The following is a 23,993-nucleotide window of genomic DNA, read 5'->3' on the forward strand; positions in this document are numbered from 1 at the left end:
TGCAACAGTAGGGAAAGCGTTGGATAGTGTAGGGGTAAAAATTACTATTCCCACTCCAAAGGGTGCAACTGTAGGGAAAGCGTTGGAAAGCGTAGGGGTAAAAATTACTATTCCCACTCCAGAGGGTGCAATAGTAGCAAAAGCGCAGAATAGCGTAGACATTATATTAACATACTTATCAATTAGATATTTTTTTAACAAAAAAAAGATATAATATTTTATTTACAAAAATATATTTCTAAATACCAAATATTTATAATTAATATTTACTTAATTAACAAAAAATTACCTCCCACTCTACTCCCCCTTTAACACACAACACACTACACATACAAAAAAACACAATTGATATAAATATAAATTATTCAATTAATAACAATTAATTTTATGAAATTGATGTCATTATAAATTAACTAATTAACAAATATTAATTACCAATTAATAATTAATTACCAATTAATAATTAATTACCAAGATATTTACAAAAATAAACAAAATATATTAATAAATTATTTATAATTAATATTATAAAATAATTTAAAAAACTATTTACCAATTAATTAATTAACAATTAATTAAAATTAAATACCAATAAATAAATACAATCTCTTTAATTAATTTAATTATTTCACACCCTATTCCCCTATAAACACACAACCCACTACACATAATTATATCACATAAAAATGTAATTATCATTTAATCACTTAATAATAATTATTTAACAATTAATTATTAATTAACAATAACAAAAAATAAGAAAATATTACTACATTAACTCTAATTAATTTAATTAACTAATTAATCATAATTAATTACCAATTAATTATTAATCAAAAATATTTAAAAAACATAATAATTAATTAATTATAATTAAAGTACTTCCCACCCTATTCCCCTATAAACCCACAACCCGCTCTGATACTAAAACGCAAAATGTAAACAAAATTACTAATTTCTAAACATACATTAAAAACTTGTTTAACAAACATATAAAATACATAATAATATACATAACACTAAACAAAATTTCGATATTAGTAACATACATACCTTAAAATCGATATTCTGTCCATCGATATTATTGCACATCGATATTCTATACCATCAAAATTAAAACATCGAGAGAGGCAAGATGGCCGCTAGAGGATTGTAGAAGGCAGTCGGACCTATACCCTCTACTGTGTGGGATGCTGACGGTCAAGAAATACGGGCATGCTGTGGAGCTCTGAACCCCAGATAGAGGAGAAGGCAGCCGTACGCCTAGATCAGCGATTAAACCAGGGGCTCTGCTCGTTAGTTTTATTAGTAAGAGCCTGGTGGAAGAAACTCTATTGTGGTGCTACCCATCCCACTGCAGAAGGAGAAATGTCACAACGCACGAGACTCGAGAAAGAAAAGCTTCTATCTGCCCAACTTAACACGACGAAGCCGATGGGGCAGCGCGACACCCCGCGACCGGCAAGCAACGTAAGGAAGCCCAACAGCACAACGCGATCGGCATCAGCTACTAGCACGGCAACTAAGGCACAGCTCAAAAAGCTAGACAAAGGAAGGGGCTCTGAACGGAAGACAACGCAGAATGCCGGTGACAGCAGCGAAACGGCATTAAGGCAGCCTACCTTAACGGAAGCATTCTCTGTAAAATCATCGGCAACCGGACCCGATCGGAGACAGGTACTACTGCCGGTGGACGCTGATCCGGGGAAAGCCGTCCCCGAGGACGTATGCGTCATGGTTACCAGGCAACCGCAAGAGCCGGAGTCAGGCTTGGAAAATGCGCCTCCCGCCGAAAGCACGCTAGCAGAAGCTCACACGGACAGCAATCTGGAGGTGAGCGGAGGGGGTGCAGAAGGGGGGAGAATCTGCGATAATGTGACACAGGGGATGGTGCATCCCGCAGTGAATCTCAATAGTACTAACACTAACACTAACATGCTGGACGCGCTGCTGCAGGTCGAGGCAGGACTCAACAGCAGGACGGTGGAAGGAGCAAATAAGTGGGGCAGCTTGGCAAGCCTAGACTCTCAAAGAGAAAAGGAGGAGAATAAAGGGGCCAGAGGTGGTGGCTCACCAGAACTGGATAAGTTCTACTCGTTTAATGAGGAATCAGACTCTCTCTCCTCAGATGAGACAGGAAGCGCCTTGGGGGGTACCTCAGACTCGAACTTAAGCTCTAACGACTCTGGAGGGAAAAGCACGCAAAGGAAAAAAAGGAGGCCGGTGCGAGAGCAGGCAGGAGGTGCCTCCCCTGATAGCATGAATAAACAAGCATTAGAAATGCAATCGGGCTCGGATTTATTTGAGTTTGAGCTAATGGCATTGTAAATGCCAATGTATTGTTGCTATGTGTTATGGAGTGTGTTCATGTGGTGTGTACTGTACTGCTAGTGATCTCCTTGTGAATGTGCGAATATTTCATCACTTGCCTGTGATGTCCTTCTTATGCACCGCCACTCTGCACCGCCACTCTGCACCGCCACTCTGCACCGCCACTCTGCACCGCCACTCTGCACCGCCACTCTGCACCGCCACTCTGCACCGCCACTCTGCACCACTGCACCGCCACTCTGCACCGCCACTCTGCACTCTGAACTGCCACTCTGCACCGCCACTCTGCACTCTGAACTGCCACTCTGCACCGCCACTCTGCCACTCTGCACCGCCACTCTGCACCGCCACTCTGCACCGCCACTCTGCACCGCCACTCTGCACCGCCACTCTGCCACTCTGCACCGCCACTCTGCACCGCCACTCTGCACTCTGCACCGCCACTCTGCACCGCCACTCTGCACTCTGCACCGCCACTCTGCACCACTGCACCGCCACTCTGCACCGCCACTCTGCACTCTGAACTGCCACTCTGCACCGCCACTCTGCCACTCTGAACTGCCACTCTGCACCGCCACTCTGCCACTCTGCACCGCCACTCTGCACCGCCACTCTGCCACTCTGCACCGCCACTCTGCACCGCCACTCTGCACTCTGCACCCTGCCACTCTGCACCGCCACTCTGCCACTCTGCACCGCCACTCTGCACCGCCACTCTGCACCGCCACTCTGCACTCTGCACCGCCACTCTGCCACTCTGCACCGCCACTCTGCACCGCCACTCTGCACCGCCACTCTGCACTCTGCACCGCCACTCTGCACTACTGCACCGCCACTCTGCACCACTGCACCGCCACTCTGCACCACTGCACCGCCACTCTGCACCACTGCACCGCCACTCTGCACCACTGCACCGCCACTCTGCACCGCCACTCTGCACCGCCACTCTGCACTCTGCACCGCCACTCTGCACCGCCACTCTGCACTCTGCACCGCCACTCTGCACTCTGCACCGCCACTCTGCACCGCCACTCTGCACCGCCACTCTGCACCGCCACTCTGCACTCTGCACCGCCACTCTGCACCGCCGCTCTGCCACTCTGCGCCGCCACTCTGCACCGCCACTCTGCACCGCCACTCTGCACCGCCACTCTGCACCGCCACTCTGCACCACCACTCTGCACCACCACTCTGCACCGCCACTCTGCACCGCCACTCTGCACCGCCACTCTGCACCGCCACTCTGCACTCTGCACCGCCACTCTGCACTGCCACTCTGCACCGCCACTCTGCACCGCCACTCTGCACCGCCACTCTGCACCGCCACTCTGCACTCTGCACCGCCACTCTGCACTCTGCACCGCCACTCTGCACTCTGCACCGCCACTCTGCACTCTGCACCGCCACTCTGCACCGCCACTCTGCACCGCCACTCTGCACCGCCACTCTGCACCGCCACTCTGCACCGCCACTCTGCACCGCCACTCTGCACTCTGCACCGCCACTCTGCCGCCACTCTGCTGCACTGCGCCGCCACTCTGCACCGCCACTCTGCACCGCCACTCTGCACTCTGCACCGCCACTCTGCACCACCACTCTGCACCGCCACTCTGCACCGCCACTCTGCACTCTGCACCGCCACTCTGCACCGCCACTCTGCACCGCCACTCTGCACCGCCACTCTGCACTCTGCACCGCCACTCTGCACTCTGCACCGCCACTCTGCACTCTGCACCGCCACTCTGCACCGCCACTCTGCACCGCCACTCTGCACTGCCGCACCGCCACTCTGCACCGCCACTCTGCACCGCCACTCTGCACCGCCACTCTGCACCGCCACTCTGCACCGCCACTCTGCACCGCCACTCTGCACCGCCGCACTGCACCACCGCACTGCGCCACTCTGCACCGCCACTCTGCACCGCCACTCTGCACCGCCACTCTCCACTCTGCACCGCCACTCTGCACCGCCACTCTGCACCGCCACTCTCCACTCTGCACCGCCACTCTGCACTGCACCGCCACTCTGCACCGCCACTCTGCACCGCCACTCTGCACTGCACCGCCACTCTGCTCTGCACCGCCACTCTGCACCGCCACTCTGCACCGCCACTCTCCACTCTGCACCGCCACTCGCCACTCTGCACCGCCACTCTGCACCGCCACTCTGCACCGCCACTCTGCACCGCCACTCTGCACCGCCACTCTGCACTCTGCACCGCCACTCTGCCGCCACTCTGCTGCACTGCACCGCCACTCTGCACCGCCACTCTGCACCGCCACTCTGCACTCTGCACTGCCACTCTGCACCGCCACTCTGCACCGCCACTCTGCACCGCCACTCTGCACCGCCACTCTGCACCGCCACTCTGCACCGCCACTCTGCACTCTGCACCGCCACTCTGCCGCCACTCTGCTGCACTGCACCGCCACTCTGCACCGCCACTCTGCACTCTGCACTGCCACTCTGCACCGCCACTCTGCACCGCCACTCTGCACCGCCACTCTGCACCGCCACTCTGCACCGCCACAAAACCAACAGATTTTGTATAGGAGAGTCCTATTTGCTTTGCCAATGCTTGTTTAGCCTACCTCAGTCAAAGAGCAGGCGCGGGTTTGCCGGCGCGCACACAGAGCTCAAGGGAAAAAAAACACAGCAGTGCACACGCTCCCAGCACCAGCTGCCTTCAATTACCGGCACCTCGGACAGCTGGTAATTGAGGATTTATGTATTCTTCCACGCGTGTCCGAACACTTTATGCAGGAAGTGGACATTGCAAAAATTCCAAAGCCCTATGGCTTGCTGCCTTACTTAAACACAGCCTTGCCTGGACCAATTACCATTCACATGGCAGAATACCACACGCAAAAACCGCGCGCTTTCTGGAATGCGGCAGCCCACAGCCCTTTCTGAACTTTTTTTTTTTTATAACATTAGAGCTCGGAAGCCCCGCCCCACTTCGTGTGACGTAGGCCCGAGCCCTAAAAACTATTGTGGGACTATTCAGCCACTACTAGTGTGTATCAAGAAGCTAACTTTGGGGATGGGACAGCAGCCGCAGGGAGCAGCACCAGGTCCCGCCCGCAACATGCCACACTTGATTTAATGTTTAACACGCTAAAGCAGATGCAGGGGGAAGCCAGAGCAGAGAGCCGGAGGGCTAGACATGCAACGAAAAAAATCCAAGGCTCCCTAAGGAAGATGAATAGGAAATTTGATTAAATGGATGAAAGAGTGACCCAGGTGGAAGAAAGAACGGGCAGACTAGAAGATGACGCAGAAGACTGGCAGACCTTTAGAGCGGATCACGTGAAGGTGGTGGAAGATCTCCAGTGGAAGATGGAGGATTTCGAAAACCGCCAGAGGCGGAACAACATTAGACTCCTTGGTTTGGCGGAAGGGGTTGAAGGGCAAGATCCAAGGGGTTATGTTATCAAATTGCTGAAGGCCGCCTTTCCTGAGTCACACTGGCATTGGGAGACGGAGGTCCAAAGGGCCCACCGCTTCCCGCTTACACTTAAGAAAAGAAGGAATGGCAGTCAGGATAACCTACCCAGGGCTATGCTGGTGTTCCTAGGAAATGTTTGGGCAAGGCAAGAGATAATGGATAAAGCTAGACCTAACTCCAAGATAACAGCCGAGGGGGTCACCTTCTTCTCAAGACCAGACTTCTGCCACAACACGGTGGAGAGGAGGTGGAAGCTTAGGCAATTAATTGCCCCCTTCCAGGGTCTGGGCTCAAAAGCCTACCTGCTGTTTCCAGCAAGACTTAAGGTCATAACGAGGGGGCAGGTCAGGATGTTTTTCTTGGAAATAAAGGCTAACCAGTTTTTAGAAGAACTTGCAGACACTGGAAGGGGTCAAGGTAGCAGAGGTAAAAGACCACCTCAGGCACCTTAGGGGTAACACAGCAAATACGAACCTGGCCAAGGCAGAAGAGGGTAGCGACACTACAATTCACTACAGCCACACGTAGGTCATGATTGACCTACTTGCCTGTAAAAGGGGGGGGGGTTCCACAGGGGGAGGAGGGGTTGTGGGGGTGGGGGGGGATGGGGGATCACGGAAGGTACACTACAGCACAAAGACAATAGGGCACAGAGACACACATTTTTGGGGGTGACTAAGACACACAGGAAGATAGGAGTAAAAAAGTTGGAAACCACTAGGAAACTTCCATGTTAGTAAGAATAGCCTCGATAAATATCTGCGGCTTGAATGAGGGAAACAAAAGGATGAAAGTGGCTGCCATGTTGAAAATGCTTAAATTAGACATAATTTGCCTTCAGGAGACTCATGTGGAAGGGAATAATAGCCAAATACTGAACCAGCTAGGATTTGAGGTACTTGCATACACGAAACAAGGCACCAAAACAAGAGGGGTGGCCATACTAGCAAAAAAAGGGGGGGTTAGGGTCCTGAGGAAAAAAGAGGATCAATGGAGACGATGGGTGATGGTGGAGGGGGAAATAGAGGGGGGGAGATGCACACTTGTCTCGGTGTACGGCTCCACGGACGATGAACCAGATATCTTCCAATTTCTGGATACAGATCTGGCGATTTGGCCCGAACCTATAATTTGCTGTGGGGGCTTTAATATAAACGGCATGGATGGAATAGGTCTAACGGGTGGGAGCCCATACACGGGGAGGAAGAAGAAGACTTCCCAGGCTATTGTTACCTTTGCAAGGAATAATGCATTAGTAGACCTTTGGGCTCAGAAGAATCTACCGGGTACAGGCAGCACATACTACTCTGCACCCCATAGGATGGTGGCCAGGTTAGATTATTTCTTTGTTTCCAGTTCCTTAGTAAGTGACAGCCAGCTGGAAAGGACTCCAAGAATACTATCAGACCACAACCCACTTATTTTATCACTAGCCCACAAGAACAAAAGCAGGAAGGAGAGCACATGGACCTTTGAGAGAGGGCTTCTTAGAGAGGAAGGCTATCTCGAGCATATGCAAAGGTGGATCGCTGTGTTTTGGAAGATAAATAGGGGAACAGCTTCATTGGGCATAACTTGGGATGCGTTCAAAGCCGCAGTGAGGGGGGAACCCCTGAGATATACACTGTATAGAGATAGGCAGGAAAGGAGCAAGGTAGAGGAAAAGATTAAAGAACTGGCAGTTCTAGAAGAACTTCTTATTGAGGCTATAGTAAAGCAAGAACCGATAGAGGAAATTTTATTAAAGATGGAAGTAGCTAAGACAGAAGCCACCGAGAATATTGCGAGGAAGGCTGCCTGCAGGCATCTTGCCAATAAAGAGAAATGCTATGAGTACAGCGAGAGGATTGGGCATTTGCTGGCAATTAGAGCAAGGCAAAGCTCGGCTATAGGCGAGATAAAAGAACACAAGAATGGGACAGGTGTGGTCACAAACAAGGTGGAAGAGATCAGGGAGACCTTTAGGAAATTTTATGAGGCGTTATACAACCAGGGCCCCACCAACACGGATGCCGAGATTATGGAATATCTGTCCGAGACACCACACGTAGAATTAACTGAGGAGAGGAAGGAGGAGCTAGACCAACCATTAACTTTACTAGAAATTCAGGAAGCTATACAGAAACTCCCTTCCGGTAAAGCCACTGGTCCGGACCTAATCCCAGCAGAATTCTATAAGACTTTCTGGAATGTGCTGGGGGAAGATATGTATAGGACCCTTGGGCAGGCACAGCAGGGGCTATCAGTCCCCCCCCTCCTGGGCGGGGGCAGACATTATAGTTATACTCAAAAAAGATAAGCCTCCACTAGAACCAGGGTCCTACAGACCAATCACGCTCATGAATGCGGACGCTAAAAAAATTTCCAAATCACTGGCAAAAAGGCTGAGCAGGGTCATTGAGAGTTTGGTGAGTGATACACAGCATGGGTTTATCCCTGGGAAGGGAACTACTCAACATACACGCCAAATGATCACCATAATTGATGCCGCGGGAGTTGCGGGAGACCCTGTCGCGGCTATTTTTCTCGACGCAGAGAAGGCCTTCGACAGGGTTTCCTGGGACTATCTGTGGAGGGTGATGGCCTGGTCTGGGATTGGCCAGGGTTTATTAAAGCAATCCAGGCCTTATATATGGGGCCCACGGCAAGGATCAGGATTAATAAAGGATATACAGAAATGGTAAGGATAGGGCGAGGAACCCGGTAGGGCTGCCCCGCATCGCCCCTATTATTTGCTTTATATTTAGACCCTATTTTACGGAGGCTTGCAGGCAATAACAATACCGCCCCGGTTAAGCTGCACGCTAGGGAATTCAAAGTGTTTGCTTATGCAGACGACGTGGCAATTATTACACCAGACCCAGGGAGGGCCATCGGGGAAATTGAGCAGGAGGCAATAATATTTGGGAGGATTTCCGGGTATTCAATAAATAAGGGAAAGACACAGATTGCGCAGAATAATAGCACAGTATATCAGGACAATAGGATAGTATCAGAGGCAATTTATCTAGGGATCAAAATTACTACGAATTTAGATAAATTGGTTGAATTGAACATGGATCCTTTAATAACAAAAGTGAAGAAAAATACCGAAAGAATACATAATTTACACTTGACTTTAATGGGCAGAATAAATACTATAAAGATGATTACCTTCCCCAAATTTCTTTACATTTTTAGGGCCATCCCGCTTTTCTTTGAACACACTTGGTTTACCAAATTGGAATTCATCCTCAATAGACTTATCTGGGCGCATGGGAAAACGAGGAGAGCGTATCGACACATCACACTACCGAGAGAGAAAGGAGGATGGGGCGCCCCAGATTTTAGACTGTATTAATGGGCAGCAGCCCTGCAGTATTTCCAGGGGATGATAGGGGGAGGGGGTCAAGATCAAGATCAAGGGGGCACTGGAATTAATTTCACGAATGTATATACTGCACTGATGGGGGGGGATGCGGAGAATGCCTTTCTGAACACAGTTGATTTTAGTTATTTTAAGCACACGAGGTTCAAGACCTTGAAAGCAGCCTACAAGGTGTAGACAGCAGTGTCAAAAAAGTTAGGATTGGGGAGATACAACAGGTATACCCGATTGTATACAAATCTCTCACTACCGGGGGATATATTGAGGGATGTAATTATGAGAGAATGGGAGGAAAAGGGCATTAGGAAAATAGGAGATCTCTGTGATCAGGGAGGCATTCTTCTGTTTCAGGAGTTACAAACAAAGTACAAATTAGACGGAAGGAGTTTCTTTAAGGACCTGCAGCTGAGAAGCTACTTCATGAACAAGCAGGGTGGCACATTGGGATTTGGGCAGTGCAAAATAATGGAGTATGTGGAGCGTGGCAAGCACTGCACGATCCGGCAGCTGTATGCAGAACTGTGTACATTGAAAGAAGATGACAGGGGAAAGTATGCCGCAAAATGGGGGGAGAAAATAGGTTCATCGCAAGAGAACTTCCAGGATTCAATAGACTTAGGTTGCACGGTGTTATGATCAGCCTCGTTTCAGGCACAACACTACATTTATACATATTATACCCCTGCTAGAATAGCACAATGGGGGGGGCACTTCGGGAATAACCTGCCCGCGATGCGACTCAGCTAATGCGGATATAGTCCACATGTTTGCGGAATGTCCTCAACTCTACTCATTAATAGCGGCAATAAAGTCATTCGTAGGAGGCACATTAGGGATTCCAGTGACAATGTCTCCAAATTTGATATTGCTTGGGCTGACGATGGAGGGAGAGGGACATCACATAGAGTTCATGTTTGTTGCCATGGCAGTATTACAGATTTGCATAGCTAAAGCCTGGCTGGATAGAGCTCCGCCAACCTTTCAAACCTGGCTAGCTAGATTACTATCTACCTATAATTTGGAACATGCAATATATGGTAGGAAGGGGCGGAGAGCAAGAACACTAGGAGTAAAGATCTGGCAACCTATAGAAGTATGGAAAACCAGAATGGGGAGGGTAGTAAACTTAAGATAGGGATGTATCAGGGATAGATATTTTTTACCCCTTTTTTCCTCTTTTATTTCTGCCATTTATTTATCTCCTGTGTTGTCGGATATTTCAAGTTGTAATAAGATATGTATGTCAGCTGTAAACAAATGTGCTGTAACATTTGCGGATTTATGTTGATAATATAAAAACTTTTAAATAAATAAAAACAAAACAAAAAATGTAAAAAAATTAAAACATCGATATTATTGTATATCGATATTTTAATTTCAATATTTGGTCTCCCTACCATGTGCCTGTGCAGTAGGGACAGTGAGGTGGGTAGTTCGTCCCGGTAAAAAAAGAGGTGGTGGCAAGAAATATGTTGGGCCAACATTGGTGGCATTGTGTTCGGGGTACGAAGATTATGGGGCTATAAATAGGTCCCATGGCCGCATGCCCAGCAGCCATCTTGCGCTGGGCATGCTTTAAAGGAACCAAGCACAAAATGGCACTGCTCAATAATTGGTAGCATTCCTGGAAGAAGGTTTAGCAGAGCGAAGCTTGCTCTGGAGAGTAGAGATAAAGAGAAGTACCATGTCTGCAAGAATAAACATCACAGTTTTGGATGGAGCTGGTGGGACCATTGATGAGGCAATACCAGGGCTTTAAGTGGGATGAAAAAACTGGGGCGTGGGGTCTCGATATGGGCGTGGCCGATGTAATGAAGGGCGTGGCTTAAAAACACATATGCCCAAAATGTGTGCTTAGCATAGTGTGCTGCCCCACTGGTATTTTTCTGCATTAGTCCTTGCGTCTACAAGTAACATTAGTCCTAAAACAAGCCAGGACTGTTGACTTTGTCAATGGTTGTTAGTAGTGTAAGATAAATAAGCAACAACTTTGGCTTTGTTGTATAGCATATAGAAAATGCTTCAGTTCTAAAATTATGAGACTGTGAAAGAACCATAACGACTCTCTTTGAAGGTACATCAAAGGCAGTGAGGGTGGTTCTGCTGCAGAGTTAAGATTTATTTGTCACCCTGATGGTGAGGGCCAAAACGGAGAGCCCTATAGGCAGTGCTTTAAATGGGAAAAAATAGGTGCAGGTACTCACCATATTGAGATGTGGGGGTGGGGCTTGGGCGAAGAGGGGGGCTATGGAGGCGGGGCTATGGGCAGGGCTAAGGGACCCGGCCAGGGGCACACATTTAATTTGATTGAGATTTTATATGTGTGAAAAACTAGTAACCCACATGCCTTTGTATATAAAATACAAATCTGTAACCAGCATGTTACATGTGTTTTGCAGCAAGCACATGAACCCTCTATGCTAACTTAGGAGTCAAAACTGTTATCAGATAAAGAACAGATCTTTTTGACAAGTACTTTTGTTGGAGTTTGAAAATCGGAATATGTGCAGGTAACCTAATTATTGAAATTGGAGTCGAGCTTAAAATGTCCCAATGGCGACAACACCTCATCTGACCTCCCAGCGAGGCTTCTGAGCCTTTGCACACTCCAACACCCACCATGGCCCGAATGCGATGGCCTGGTAGAGAGGTAAGCTGAAACAAATTGCTTCTGTACTGGGCTAGGACTTTAGGGCTGACGTGGAAACGGCCCAAAAGGTAGAGCAAAACCTGGCCTGACGGAATGGCTGGAAGAAATGCAGAATAGCACTGCTTGTAAGGCCTGGGCTATTGTGAAGATGGCCCAAAACTACAGTCACAAAACTTGCCTCTCACTCGGGTCAGCTCCCCACCTCTAAGCGCAGCGTTTTGTGCTGTAGTCCGCCTACACATTCCATAGTGGCCTAGTCAGGTGGCCATAGTGGGGGCTGGGTGGCCAGTAGGATATTGTGGGTGGTTGTCCTCCATGAAACCAGCCCACAGGTGACACTCGGACATGGCTGCTGCCCACATCACTAACCTTGATTCCCACCGGCTGTGTTACAGTTTCACTTAACCCACCTTCCTCCTCATACTGACATCAAAAAAATGCAGCCCTACTCTTCTATGCCAGCAGGAAGCATTCTTTTAGATTTCCCACAGTGACGATGCCCCTATTAACAGGCCCTGCTCAAACACCTACAGTGCTTGACACTCCACAGAGCCCGAGTGTCAAATATCACAGTGTGACTCGGGCCCCTCCCAAACTGCCTGCCAGCTCTGAATAAATGCATACGGGCAGCCCCGCAGCTAGCACACTGAGGGCAGATTAGCACTCGATTATTAGAGTGCTTTACGGAAACAGACTGACTAATCAGGTCTGTCTGGCTTCTTTTTGTACAAGCCAAATTTCACTGAGCTTGGCTTGGTACACCATGACTACCGGTACTCTCTGTGGACACTGAGAAGTTCAGGCAGAAAATGTAGAAGTGCCGGTACTTAGTACCTGTAATTACCGGCCCATTTAAAGCACTGCCTACAGGGACCCATCTCAGCACCTGCTTGTAAGTACTGCCGTTGCTGAGTACCGACAGGACCCGGCCCACTTAGAGCCCTGGGCAATACCCGTTTAAGCCATTGAAACAGTGGCGTAACACAGGCCCCCATGGTGCGGGGGGACCCAAAGCTCCAGGGGCCCCCTCAGCACAGTACTTTGGCCAGAGAGCTCCTGCTTGAGGCTGGAGGGGTCCCCTCCATGTACTTTCCCTCAAGTTTCGTTACACCAGTGCGTTATAAGTAAAGATATTTCAAATCTGAAGTGAGACGTGAAACTGTTTCCTTCGGGCATTACTCTGCATTGTTAGTAGAAAGGGCACCTAAGGAAAGTACCATTTCATAAGGTTTCATTGGGGGCATGGAGACTTTAGGAAAACCAGTGTCTTAATCCAATCTCTGTATTCGTTCGGATTTCCTTTCCCACAGTTCCCGTTCTTAATCCATTTCCTCTTACCAAGCCACTCCGATACCCTGAGAGATAACAAAAACTGATTTGGTGGTGTTTGGAGAAGGATCAATTTAAGCATCCAACTGATCCAGAGTCCAGAGGTGACGGCATGATTGAAAATCCAATCCATTTAATTATAGGTCAAACTAGGTGGTACATATCAATAAAAAAAAACTTGTGCAGCCATTGAAGAACACACAGATTAATTTCACTCTCACAGGTTCCAACATCTTTAGGTCTGGTGTTAGTTTGTGATTTTACTAAAATTGTATATATAATATACCCATTTATAGCAGCTTTCAGCAAGCCCTCTTCAACCATTGGTCTGTTGTGTCATTCACAGTTTTCTGGCCACCCATTACACCACAGCATATAACACAGAACAAAGAGTCAGCCCACTTCATTAATTGGCTAAATTCACTGTGAGTGAAGAATTTTTCTTTTCCACAAGGCGCTCATCAGCACACTAAGTACTTCCAGTCAGTGCCAGGAACTAATATGGAAATGCTTTTTGAGACCAAAAATATATTTTTGCTTTTAATCAATTTTTTTTATCACAGAGAGGGCTCAGCACCTCCCCATATAATATATGTTTTACAAAACAAGCATTGGCAAAGCCAAAATGTTGCCAGCCAATGCCAAGTTTGCCAGTGCTTGTTTAAATTGAACTCCAGGCTCGTTGGAGTGCATTGGTCATATTTAAGGGCAGCAATCTGCATGTGAACTTGAACTCCTCTCTGAGAAACGCCTTCAACTTGAGAGAAAAGTCCCTGTGACTCGGGGAAGCATCACGTGCTAATTTAGGCCTCAGGCCATGCCCCCTATAAATCACGGCTGCGACCAGACACTGAAAATGGAGACCCCACCTGCACAAACAACCAGGCTTACAAAACGAGGGAGCCCATAAATCTCCGCGCCGCTGATTAGAAACATGGGACCCGAGATGAGGAAAGTAAAAAGGTAAAAAATATTAACAAATGAACGCATCCTGATGAGCTGACAATCTGTTTAGATTATGGCAGAGAGAAAATGCAAACACTGTACTCTTACAATAACACAGCCTTAGAGGTTAGTTGAGCTCCAACAAGGCCCAGGAGATACCGTTTATCATAGTGTTATGTGCACTTGTCAGCCAGGTACTGTCTCTATCTAGCCTCGTTTTCAAGGTTCCTGAAGGTAAGAGAAAGGGCCAATTTCTTTCTTTATTTTTTAGGAATTGCAAAAGTTCAAAAATGTTAATGTGTTGTTTTATCACGAAAAGCATGTATTTTTAATAAGCAGTGTTCTCAGACGCGGTATATATAAATATATATATATATATGTACATATTTAGATATATATACATTTAGATAGATATATCTTAATGCTATATCTATCTATAGATGTAAAGCTATATATATATATATATATATATATATATATATATATATAGAGAGAGAGAGAGAGAGAGAGAGAGAGAGAGAGGGAGAGATAGATAGATAGATAGATAGATAGATAGATAGATAGATAGATAGATAGATAGATAGATAGATAGATAGATAGATAGATATAGATAGATAGATAGATAGATAGATAGATACGTAGGTAGGTAGGTAGGTAGGTAGGTAGGTGGCTGGCTCGATGGATGGACGGATAGATGGATAGATGGATGGATAAACATAGTAATGTGAAATTAATGCACAAAGTAGGCACATAATGTTAAAGCATTTACTAAAAGTACCATGCAAAGAATATGAGCCAGTACGTAATTGCAAGTGGTTTAATGCGAAAAAACCCCAGAGAAAAAACCAAGCTTATTGACGCATATGATAGAGCAAGTTACATTGAATGCACTAATATGAACCAGTTAGAAGCAGTGGTGGCTGGTGACATTTGGAAGTGGTGAACATAAACATTGGGCGTGACTTTTATATAGCGAGCCACGTGAACAGGTTTAATGGACAAACCTAGGATCCAGGGTGGGTCCCTCTTCCAAGAAATAAATGAAAAAAGATGGTCAAATGGTACATTTCAAAGCAAATTAATGTAGAGATAAAGCAAGGACTACTAAACAGTGGGTAAGAATAGTCTTGAAATATTAAACACATTAAAACTGCCCCATATCTTACTGCATTAATATGTTGAGCAGTTAATGTAATGTGTAAATTGTACAGCGTGACAACTTTTGCACTTTAAAATGTATGCTTACCCACTGGCTTGCACTGCATGCAGCAATAACTTTGGAAAAAAAGCTTTAACCACCAGGCTTCGGGAAGCACCCACAGTTGCTGGCGGCAAAGAGTCATATAGAAATATGTGCAGACAGGTCTGTAAGTGGGATGAACAAAGTAGGGGCTCTCTATAAAGGAACATGTCAAAAACATTTCTGTAATTCCCATAGTGTGCCAACTGACCAGTATTTTGGTTTACTGGTTTCGCTCTGAGATGTAATTGTATCCAGATAAATGACATAACAACTGATCTACACCTAAAACCTTTCACTACGATTGGCTTTGTCACTGGGTGTTAGCTGTTTAAAATAAATAACAACAATGATTTGTTATAAATAATTAACATTAGAACTGTTTCAATTCTGAAATAGCGAGTCTGTGAATTAAATAGCATTGAGGCCTGTGGAATGAGTTTTGGCCTTCAGGTATGTGTGCTTTACGTTAGATATGTATCCACTGCATATCTTGTCCATCTGCACATCTTCAAACACCTCTTCATCATCCTCTTTTTACTCTTCCCTGAGTGCACTTCCTTGCATCTTTGTCACTTCACAGCCCCCAAGCATACACTGCACTCCACCAAACGTAAGCACTTTATTTTCTCTTACTTTTGCCCTGCAAATATGTTGACATCTGTGTAACCCATTTACGCACACATCCACAGAATTTCGGTTGCAAATGGAATACATAAATATTATTCAACGTGCTCTGCAGAGATGCCAACCCACTGACACACACTTTGTTTGGCTTCAGCCTTAGCGTCGGCGCACTCAATCAAAGCCCCTCATAAACACCTGGCTTGGCTCAAGCCTCAAAGTATGCACAGAAAGAAATACAGATAAACAACAACATTATAAAATAGGTAACACTTGGGGAATGCAAGACGCTCATGACGAGCCCAGCTCGTCATGGAGTCTCCATTGGTTTCAATGGAAATTCAATGGACAACAACAAATATGCTTAGCATCCAAGTGGTTAAGTAAAGTATGAGAAATATGAGAGGAACAAAATCACTGAAATGTATTGCCTCAACGTTTTTAACATTCATTGTTTGTAAGTCAATCCATGCTTTTGGCATCAGTGTTAACTTAGGGGCATGAAGCCACAGGCAGTTTTAATGTCACACATCAGAGGGGTGCTTGATGTTGTGCTATTCATGGATGAATTCTAGCTCAGCTCCCAGGTGCTGATCCAGGGTAGAGGAGTTTGCTAGGGCGGTCATCCCCGAATCTGGGGAACTGGGTTTGAGTTTTGGCAAATACGCTGAACATCCTGGACAAATCACGTAACCTCCCCGTGCCTAACAAAAACGAATATGTCCTCATGTAACGCAACTGGTGCTATGTAAAGCTCTCTGATACCCGATAACTTCAGGTCAAGTTTGCGCTATATAAAACTCCGTAAAATAAAAAAATAAAAAAGCCAACAGCATCCCAGGAGATCCCGGGGCTAGCACCACGGAGCTGTGCTGGTACTAATCCAAGAATAGCACCGCAAGCAGCAAGACCTGCCTTTCAAAGGATGATCAAGCACTGGGCTGCGCTTGACCATGCAAGCAACAGCATTCTACAGGAAGTAAAAGAAAGTTTGAGAATACAGCTACAGCCATGCATCAGGGAAGCAAGGGACTGTCTTACCAGACTAACGTAAAACCCCTTTTGTTAATACATTCAAAAGTAATGGAATATATTAAAATTTGCATAAATATGTCCTGTGTTTATGTGAGCAATATTGATGGAAAAATGATTTATTAAATATTTCATTTTGTTCTCTGTGGTTTAGAGACCGCAGAAGAAATGTATCAAGGTTTTAGGAAATCCACAGGTTACACATTTGACCAGTTAGGGTCAGCATAATTCAAACTGACCGCATGGTGCATATGTTAATGAACAGAAATGGCACATTGGGCACAGCACAGCTGAACAGTACATATTTCCTGGGCAGACTTCCCTTAATTAATTACGTACAGGCGTTGATTGGCGTACGAGGACCCTGTAGGGGACAGGTAGGTTTGAAAAGAACAGTAGTCAATAACTTCTTCCAAGGGCAGAATAATGGTGATGAGTCTTAAAGGAGAACCTCCATGACGCCCAAAATTATGACCTATGAAAGCACACTGAATCACTTGAAAACTCTTGGGGATTGGCTGTATTTGAACGTGTGCAACTGTCACTACAGCACCAATGTAGTTATAGACACTACAATGGGGTGTATGTTTGACAAGCAGATGTCTCGATTTCAGCTCCTTACTGTCCACTGTAAGCACATATTTCTCACTTTGCTTGAATCAGATATTTGGATCAACTTCTCAAGGGAACAAGAGCAAACCCTGCTCGTTATTTGGATACATTTTGCAGTGGAACAAATGCTGCGGCTCCACTTCTAACGGGGTGAGAGATCTGCAGCAAGGGCTTGGGGTGTCACAGTGGGGGAGGTTAGCAAGATGAGGGGTCCCAACACAATATACATACACAACTTTAGCTTGAAAACACTTACCGAGAACAAGGCACCGGATCAGACATGCTTGCATCCACTCTCATGTATGACGAAATGGTGGGATCTATGCATTTGAATGACGAACGTCTGAAATCACATAGGGATGAAGTTGCCCACGCCCAAAACCATGACGCTAATTGCGTCACTGGCCTTCAGAGTGCATGCAACCATAGACCCAATGACAATGAAGGCCTTTAAAACAGAAAGCCCTGTGTCCTGCATCACAGTTCTGAAAGTTCATTTACTGATTTGATTTGATTTGATTTGATTTGATTTGTGGTTTTGTACTGCCTGGCTTCTGTCTCCTGCTTCAGAGCGAGGCGGAGCAGGCAGCCTAAAACACACAACCCAGCCCAGACTTAAATACATCGATTTACTTACAGATACGATCGTATCTCTAAATAAATCGATCTATTTGTATGTTGTTATGTAAATGTGTAGGAATTTCAGAGGGGCACAACCCTACAGCCCTAATGGAGGAACCACCCCTGGAAAGTCCACTTACATTACAGTACTCTCAGTAGAATGTCAAAGTTCTCTATATGCAGCTGGATAGAGGTCCCCATTAGCTCCTCGATTGCATCTTTACGTGCAAGGGTGTGGGGCCTGAATTTCAAGGAATTAAAACTCTTTGGATCCATTTAGGAATGAATAGTTACATGGTGACTCAGTAGCAACAATCATGAGTGATTTCCCTTTTAATTCCACATTTGTTCCTAGCATTTCTCCTGCAGTATCCACCTACGTCAACCTTTTCCCAAGAGGATCTTGTAATCCTGATTTGGCTGGTAAATCCTGTTGGTGGCAGTATTAGGTTTAGACATTGTAAAGAGGCCCTATAAAGTGTCTTGGACTCTTTCAAAGTGTCTGTTCTTGCCATTTGCGCCATGGCAATCCTATCTTAAGGCAACTGTTAAGTGGGAAATCCTTAGTCACACAAATAGGCCCTATTTGCATGCACCTCTACCGCCACCATGACTGACTCTACAATTTGCTTCTCCATTGTGTCTGCTCAACCACTCAAAACACTAGAGTAAGTGTCCAAAAAAAGTTGAAAGATGTTACGGCTATATCTTCTATGTGTCTGTCTCTTGTGCAGAGCAACAGTATTAGAAGCATGCTCCAAATTATTGCATACGATCATGGCATGTTGTTTGTTGCATATGACTATGCTTAAAGGTGAATAAACATTTAAAATTTGACAATTCACCCAAAGGACTCTCCATCCAGTGGTGGCTGGTTATCTTTGGAACTGGTGAGGTGAACACATGCACCAAATTCAAGTGAGTGAAGCAAGTCTTGTACTCACTCACACTCATTGTCACTCACTATGCATCTCTCATCACACTCATTTGCTCTCACACATGCCCACTCACTCCCCTTACCTGTAAACACAGCTTTTTCTTTTCCTTTACGACTGTCAACATGTTAACTGCTGTGTGTACATCTTTACACTTTCACATAAAATGTTACGGAAATACAGAGTGAGGTGACAATGGATGAATTGGCAATATGGCAGGAGAGTACAGGACGTCTCGATGAGGATGGGTGTTTGACAGATCTCTCAGGAAAACAAAGATGGATGTTGCCCAATGCACATGTGCTCCCTGTTGTCAGTATGGCGCATGGCCCAGCCCACATTAGCGCGAAGGGGATATATATACGGTGATGGACCCTGTATGACAGAATGACAATATCCCCAAGGTAGCCGCTCATTTGGTGACAAATTGTATGATCTGTATGATACACAATCCTGGAAAGAGCATTCCTATCCCCACTGGTAACTTTGCACCGCCTTCCTTCCCTTTCGAGGTTCTCCAGATGGATTTCATCGAAATGGAACGAGTGAACAATTTGAAGTATGTATTGGTGGTGGTTTGTGTGTTCAATAAATGGATCAAAGTCTACCCCACCAAAGAGAATAGAGCACTGGCGTCGGTGAAGGCACTCTTAAAGGAGTTCTTCCCGCGGTTTGGTTTAAACTGGAGTGACAACGGAAGTCACTTCAATTCACATGTCATCCAACTGGTGTGTGATGGACTACACATTAAACAAAAGTTCCATACAGCAAATCACCCCCAGTCAGCAGGTTTGATTGAGAAGTACAATGGTACTCTCAAACTGAAATTAGCGAAAATAAAGAAAGGCACAGGATTGCAGTGGCCAGATGCTCTACCGTTAGCTTTGTTATCCACAAGAGCGACTGCGCATTGTAGGACAGGGTTGTCTCCATACAAGGTGGTTTTTGGCCGCCCTGCGGATGTATGGAGTGTTCCACGCCCCGACATTTCTCCGAGATAGAATACCCCTTACTTGTGGATTACCTTTATGCGTGAAGGCATATGAGACCACGAAATGGAACGCGTGCCCCATTTCGCTCCCTTCTATGATGCCCGAGTGAGTTGGGCGCAGAAAGAGAGGAGAGCAACGCCGTTTTGCAGGAAGCTATACCTCCAGAGATCAGAACTTCTCAAGAGCACCCCTCGTCTAGCTCTCCAACAATTGAGTCTCAGTCTCCTACTGCCCCTGAGTTCCAGATTATTTTCCATGATGACACTGTGCCTGGAGTAGCTCGATATAATTTGCGTCCCCGACGGAAGTACAGTGCACCGAAGGGAAAGTCAGAAGCATAAGGATGGACTTTGTGGATAAGGAATAGTCTGCAGGTACCCTGTCTAAGGTGCCGGTGATAGCAATAGGGTCAGAAGAAGAGTGGTGCACTGCCTTAGACACTGGACAAGATCAGTTGAGGGTGTCTTCCCTGGAGGGAAGGAGCCCTATCCTGAAAGAAGAGGATGCATTTTTCAGTAAGGGATGCGATCGTGCAGCCCCACTAATGAGTGCACCTTGTAGATGAATAATAGGAGTCTACCAGTGAGACTCTGATGGACACTGGGTGACTTGTGACCTATTATATTATTGTTGGCTCCAGTATATGGATTTCCTCTGGCAGTTGCACATTATTGCTCATTTAGACAATGTATCCCTTTGGTCATCCCATTATGGAAGAAGAGCAGCCTTTAGCAGCCCCTCTGGTAGAGCAGAGTAGTCCTGGTTGGTCTAGTCGGTCCACTAAGAGTAGGATAGTAGCAGTAGTAATTGTTTTTGTAGTATTAACAACAGTGTTCGGGGTGGTGTGGTACTTGGAAGAAAAGCATCCTGTGCATACCCTGCTGGGAACAACTCCTGCCCCTCTTTAACATACCTTTGTTACGTTGGCCCAGCACAAAGAGAGGCACAGACAGACATATGTGGATAATGTTTTCCTTCAGATGCTCCATCAAGCACATCAGACGTCCAATGTTACCCATTGCTGGGTGTATGGGTTACTCCCTTCAGTCATGCATAAAAACTATATATTGGTGTCCTTACCCATGTCATATTTGAGTAGCTGTGAGTAATGGTTCCGGTTGCTTTCAATGGTGTATATCCATTATCATGCTAATGCTATGAATATTGCCCAATCTGACTATGAGACAGTGTTGGAATATATATTAGAACTCAAAGGATTTACCCCAGGAGAAGGAGGGGAACAGGGTACTTTACAACCCGATGCTTGCATGACTGTTTATGAACGTAAGAAAAATGCCAACTCTCCAAAACCAGATGTTGGATTTTCAGGGATTCAATGTCACTGAGTACTTTAAATCTTTCCATTCATGTAGTATTACCAAATATAGAGCAATGCCTGTACCGGTAGTAAATATTACAGCCAGTTTCTGTGTTCAAGGTTTCGGAAATGTCCTAGTGGGGGAAACTAATTGCAACTACACATACCGTTTGAGTACAACTAGTAGTCCACCCTTGCTCCTGCCCCATAATGTGTATTTTGTCTGTGGGTCTCAAGCATATATATGGCTCCCCAGGGACTGGGATGGTCTATGTTATGTCTCTTTCCTGTTGCAACCCATATATATTGCCCCATCCAATTATCAAAAAGACCACAGGCTGCGACGTAGGGATGTTTACCTGCCTGGTGAAAAGAGTCATCGATACTGAGGATATAGATCAAACAGCACTACCCTGCAGCAATTCACTGATGCAATGAAGAGCATTGTGCCTTTCAGGGGGTCCCATGTACAACAGTCGTAGTATTCGTCGCCTCACCAGAGTAATGGAAGGGGTTATTAATACAACCGCAGGCATTCTGACCAATATTACAGCCGAGCTTCAGGCTACCAGGTTTGTTGCTCTTAAAAACAGATGGTGCTAGATGTCATACTCGCTGATAGGTTTGGGGCCTGCTGCGTCATCAGCAGTAGTTATTGTGTGTACATACCGGACCACGCCCCAAATGTTTATGCAGCCATACAGAAATTACACAGGCTTGCTTCTGATATTCACCAAGAAAATGGGACCTGGTCCTTATCCGGGTGGTTCTGTGATCTGATAACTACTTGGGATTGGAAAAGACTTCTTTCCTTGGTGGTCATCGCAGGTATCATCTTCTTGTGTTGCCTGTGTATTAATTCTCGAGTATGACTCCATTTTGTTCTGTGCCACCATTTTGTGTTGCCCTCACGTACGCCTGTAAAGGTAACCTGGCGAACGAAGTGGCCTGGCCTTCTTAATTCATCTATACATTAACTAGGTTTCTTTTTCACTCTGAAATGAACTGTAAGAAACTGACCTCTTCACCTAAAACCGACCTCGCGAAGCCAATTTCCCTGATCGATCTTTATCTGAGATTGCCAATCAATGTTCAGGACATCGTTAACTTTTTAGTTTCCTTGCACATGCTTTATCTTGTTCAGCATCTGTTACTGTTTCTTTTTTTTATGTTTCTTCATTACATGGGTTATGCTTTCAATTATAGGTTTGTCCGGCTGGTAGAGATTGAATTTGGGACATTCCTAATAATTAACTTTTGGGTTGGGATACTGTAAATTGAGTTTTTGCTATGTGATACTTTGTTTGAAAATGTATCTTATTGGTTAGAATTTTGTGCAGTGGGTGTACATTTATAATGTGAATATTGGATATAAAAGGAGACGTCTCGCCTTAGTAAAATGAGCAGTCTCCTGAGAATTTACACTGTGATGTATTTCTAGGATCACTGTTACTAGCTGCAGCTAATAAACTTGGTCTGTGACGCCATCCTGAAGTATTCCGTCTCTTTGAATACCAAGACAGGTGAACTCGAAGATCTTAGGCGTGTCCCTGACGCCGCTGGGTTAAACCCCGGTTCTTCAATTGTGCATTCCTGCTTAGAACTGTAAAGACTGTTACCTGATAGTACTAATAAAGTTAGCCTTCTATTTGCTAAAAGGAGGGTCTGTTAGAATTTGGCAATTTATGTACTTACATGGACTGGCTTTACGTTATGTTAGCATTTAGAAGGCTATGATTAGTAGCAGCCGCTAAACATAAAATGTACCCTACTGAGCTATCTTTATAATACAAGCTTAGGATAGCATTTACGGCTCCATTTTGTAATTTGTAGGCCATGTTAGGTGGTGACTGATTCAAGCTCCGCTATCTGTATTTCTTACTTCAGCGAAAGACTGTGTTCAACTATTTTTAGGGCTCGGGCCTACGTCACACGAAGTGGGGCGGGGCTTCCGAGCTCTAATGGTATAAAAAAAAAAAGTTCAGTAAGGGCTGTGGGCTTCCGCATTCCAGAAAGCGCGCGGTTTTTGCGTGTGGTATTCTGCCATGTGAATGGTAATTTGTCCAGGCAAGGCTGTGTTTAAGTAAGGCAGCACGCCATAGGGCTTTGGAATTTTTGCAATGTCCACTTCCTGCATAAAGTGTTCGGACACGCGCAGAAGAATACATAAATCCTCAATTACCAGCTGTCCGAGGTGCCGGTAATTGAAGGCAGATGGTGCTGGGAGCGTGTGCACTGCTGTTTTTTTCCCCTTGAGCTCTGTGTGCGCGCCGGCAAACCCGCGCCTGCTCTTTGACTGAGGTAGGCTAAACAAGCATTGGCAAAGCAAATAGGACACTCCTATACAAAATCTGTTGGTTTTGTCAGGGATATGTTTAGCCATGTTGTACAGCAGCCTGGCTAGTAGTGCAGAGTAGGGAGTGCAGAGTAGGGAGTGCAGAGTAGGGAGTGCAGAGTAGGGAGTGCAGAGTAGGGAGTGCAGAGTAGGGAGTGCAGAGTAGGGAGTGCAGAGTGCAGAGTAGTGAGGGCAGAGTGCAGAGTAGTGAGG

This window comes from Lissotriton helveticus, chromosome 6 (genome assembly GCF_964261635.1).
Source record: "Lissotriton helveticus chromosome 6, aLisHel1.1, whole genome shotgun sequence".
In the NCBI taxonomy this organism is placed as follows: Eukaryota; Metazoa; Chordata; class Amphibia; order Caudata; family Salamandridae; genus Lissotriton; species Lissotriton helveticus.